At 38.7% G+C, this 4,269-nt stretch overlaps 1 long non-coding RNA gene across 1 annotated transcript; it reads left to right on the top strand.

Annotated features, from left to right (window-relative positions):
* Positions 1-504: 504 nt before the first annotated feature.
* On the top strand, positions 505-3,718 carry LOC133251707 (uncharacterized). Its single transcript, XR_009737748.1, has 2 exons — positions 505-1,870; positions 1,985-3,718. It is a non-coding gene; the product is annotated as an uncharacterized LOC133251707 (long non-coding RNA).
* The last annotated feature ends 551 nt before the right edge of the window (positions 3,719-4,269 follow it).

Raw genomic sequence — 4,269 nt, 5'->3', positions numbered from 1 at the left:
GAATGGATAAGAAAGCAGTGGTACATACACAGAATGGAGTATTACTCAGCCATTAAAAAGAAAACATTTGAATCATTTCTAATGAGGTGGATGAAACTGGAGCCTATTATACAGAGTGAAGTAAGCCAGAAAGAAAAACACCAATACAGTATACTAATGCATATATATGGAATTTAGAAAGATGGTAACAATAACCCTGTATATGAGACAGCAAAAGAGACACTGATGTATAGAACAGTCTTATGGACTCTGTGGGAGAGGGAGAGGGTGGGAAGATTTGGGAGAATGGCATTGAAACATGTAGAATATCATGTATGAAACGAGTCACCAGTCCAGGTTCGATGCACGATACTGGATGCTTGGGGCTAGTGCAATGGGATGACCCAGAGGGATGGTATGGGGAGGGAGGAAGGAGGAGGGTTCAGGATGGGGAACACATGTATACCTGTGATGGATTCATTTTGATATGTGGCAAAACTAATACAATTTGTAAAGTTTAAAAATAAAATAAAATTAAAAAAATAAATAAATAAAATAAAACAAAAAACAGGTTATCAGAACATCAGCAGATTACTATTAAAGTAAACCAGACATCTCAAGTTAATGAATTTAGTGTTCTCCTATGTATGGGAAGATGCGAGAGTCTGGACTTATAGAAATTATTCCTTTGATAAGTACCTTAACTATTGAGGGCCAGTATCCTGTTTTTCTTCATCATGAATCCCTTCAAGGTGCTACGTTGGGAGTGACTGTAGTAGCTAAAGGCTTGATGACCAAAACGTTCTTTATTTACTGATATGGTAAGCAACATTCTTGATCTACATGGGAAAGAAAGGAAGTATCTAATTATTATCTCCACTCAAATACTCAAATGGTCATCAGTCAGTATGGGACTTCCCTGGTGGCTCAGAGGGTAAAGAAACTGCCTGCAATGCAGGAGATACAAGTTTGATCCCTAGGTCGGGAAAATGCCCTGGAGTAGGAAATGGTGACCCACTCCAGTATTCTTTCCTGGATAATTTCATGGAAAGAGGACCCTGGTGGGTTACAGTCCATCGGTCACCAAGAGTTGAACATGACTGACCGACTAACACTTTCACACTTGCATCAGTCACTATAAAATGAGCTTATCTTTCTATTTTTTAAAAAGAAGCTGGCTCTTACTATCCTAAAATGAACCTGTATTGTATCTTTTTATTTCAAAAGTGATATCCATTTTGTTGATAGCAACAAAAAAAGATTAATGACTCATTTTTCTTTGGCTATTAATAGCTGCAGTTTACATTAATATAGAGAACTTAAATCAGCCTAGAACTGACAATCTTTGGTCAAAAAATATGAGACCTTTTTAAGAGTATGGATGAGGCATTTCAGTGTATTTCTTGACAATATAACAAAATTCAATCCTTTTAAGAATTACCTGATGAATAACTCATTTTTCCATCAAGTATTAGGTGGAAACATGGTATTCTTGGATTTCTTAAAAAATAGCAAGAGCAAAATGCCTTGTTTCCAAATCTTTCACTAATTCTTGACATGTAAGGTCTTGTTTGAATATAAATTGAGTATAAATTTATACAGCAGAGTATTTTTATTCCATTTTACATCTGCCTGTAGTGGGACCTAGAAAGGTAAAATCAGATTTGTAAGATCAAAGTTGGCATTCAAATCTAAATGTGTCTGGTTCCAAACACCATCCTTAACCATTACCTTACGCTGCAGGCTTCCCTGGTGGCTCAGTCGGTAAAGAATCTGCCTGTAATGTGGGAGACCTGGGTTCCATCCCTGGGTCCAGAAGATCCCCTAGAGAAGAAAATGGCACCCCACTCCAGTACTCTTGCCTGGAAAATCCCATGGAAGGAGGAGCATGGTAGGCTGCAGTCCATGGGGTCGCAAAGAGTGGGACATGACTGAGTGACTTCACTTTCAGTCTAGTCAGTTTAAACCTGTGATCCCCTCTCTTACCTTTCTGCTTCCCTTGTAGCTCAGTTGGTAAAGAATCTGCCTGCAGCGCAGGAGACCTGGGTTCGATCCCTGGGTTGGGAAGATCCTCACTTCAGTATCCTTGCCTGAAAAATCTCATGGACAGAGGAGCCTGGTGAACTGCCGTCCATGGGGTCACAAAGAGTTGGGCACGACTGAGCGACTAACACTTACTTACTTACTTAACCTGCAATACCTCTTCTTTCAGAGGACTAAGATTTGTGGATCTGGGCTGGGTGTAAGAATGGTTCAGAGAGTGATTTGAGGGGGAAAAAATCCATTTATTTACTGGGGATGGGGATCAAGATTCAGATTACCAACTTCTTGTAGCACCAGCAAAGAGTCTTTCCTCCAACAGTCTAAGAAGTGAGTTTTTATTTTCTAACTTTTAAGGGACCACATTTCCTTGTCACAAATTCTCTGCTAAAGCACATAAAAACTATAAATACTGTCAATTCTTTCTATGACATTTACATAACTCTGCACCAAAATCTTTTTAAAAAGGCATGCAGAAGAAAAATTTTGATCTATCTTATTTATTACTTCATATTTTTAAAATATGACAACAAACTGTGAAAAAATCTTCAAAAGATGGGAATGCCAAACCACCTTACCTGCCTTCTGAGAAACCTATACGCAGGTCAGGAAGGAACAGTTAGACCTGGACATGGAACAACAGACTGGTTCAAAACTGAAAAGGAGTACAACAAGGTTGTATGTTGTCACCTTGGTTATTTAGCTTATATGCAGAGTACATCATGTGAAATGCCAGGCTGGATGACTCACAAGCTGCAATCAAGATTGCCTTGAGAAATATGAACAACTGCAGATATACAGATGATGCCACTCTAATGGCAGAAAGTGAATAGGAAACTAAAGCGCCTCTTGATGAGGGTGAAAGAGGAGAGTGAAAAAACTAGCTTAAAACTCAACATTTGTAAAACTAAGATCATGGCATCTAATCCTATATCAGTCAATGTCAAATAAAAGGGGACAAAGTGGAAACGGTGGCAGATTTTATTTTCTTGGGCTCCAAAATCACTGTGGACAGTGACTGTAGCCATGAAATTAAAAGACACTTGCTCCTTGGAAGCAAAGCTATGACAAACGGCATGTTAAAAAGCGAGGGCATTACTTTGCTGATGAAAGTCTGTAGAGTCAAAACTATGGTTTATCCAGTAGCCATGTATGGATGTGAGAATTGGACCATACAGAAGGCTGAGTGCCAAAGAATTAATGCTTTTGAATTGTGGTGCTAGAGAGGACTCTTGAGAGTCCCCTGGCTGCAACAAGATCAAGCCAGTCCATCCTAAAGGAAACCAACTCTGAATATTACTGAAAAGACTGATACTGAAACTGAAGCTCCAATACTTTGGCCACCTGATGTGAAGAGCCGACTCAATGGAAAAGAACATAATGCTGGGAAAGATTGAAGAATGGAAGAGAATGGGGTGACAGTGGATGAGATGGTTGGATAGTATCACCAACTCAAGGAACATGAGTTTGAGCAAACTCCATGAGATAGTGAAGGACAGGGACAGAGAAGCCTGGTTTTTTGCAGTCCATGGGGTTGCGAGTCAGACACGACTTAGCAACTAAACAACAGCAACATTCTCTAATAATAATCGCATCCAATTCAGCAGAAATTTTGAAAGACTAAGCTACTTTTGAGAAATAAAAGGCAAGAACGGGCCAATATAAAGAAATAAATAAATCTGTTATAAAAGTCATCTCATCCATATGTTGTCCTTGTCTCCTCTGTACAGATGTTTCAAACACTATTTCCAAAATTTAAAAAAAAATCAAAATTGAATAAAAGCTTTGGGCCAACTAAAAATTAAAAAATAACTATTACATGAAAGTAAAATATATATGTATAATAACAATATATTGGGTTTGAAAATTAAAAGGCGTTCCCATCAAACTTCACAATAAAAAAGAGTCCCTTATACCATTACTAGGGCTTCCCAAGTTACACAGTGGCAAGAAACCTGCCTGCCAATGCAGGAGACATGAGTGATGCCAATTCAATCCCTGGGTTTGAAAGATCCCCTGGAAGAGGAAATGGAAACCCACTCCAAAAATCTTGCCTGGATAATCCCATGGACATAGGAGCTTGGCAGGCTGCAGTCCATGGGGTTGCAGAGTCAGACATGACTGGGCATACACACACACACACACACACCATTATTAAAGAATAAAATAATAGATGATCTAGAAATGCTAACAGAAGTTTAGCCAGAATGTTAATAGTCCACAAGAGAAATTTCAGATTCAAATTAAAAA

Source organism: Bos javanicus, chromosome 7 (assembly GCF_032452875.1).
Source record: "Bos javanicus breed banteng chromosome 7, ARS-OSU_banteng_1.0, whole genome shotgun sequence".
In the NCBI taxonomy this organism is placed as follows: domain Eukaryota; kingdom Metazoa; phylum Chordata; class Mammalia; order Artiodactyla; family Bovidae; genus Bos; species Bos javanicus.
Note: the sequence above shows the minus strand (reverse complement) of the source record. Positions and strands in the feature narration are given on the sequence as shown.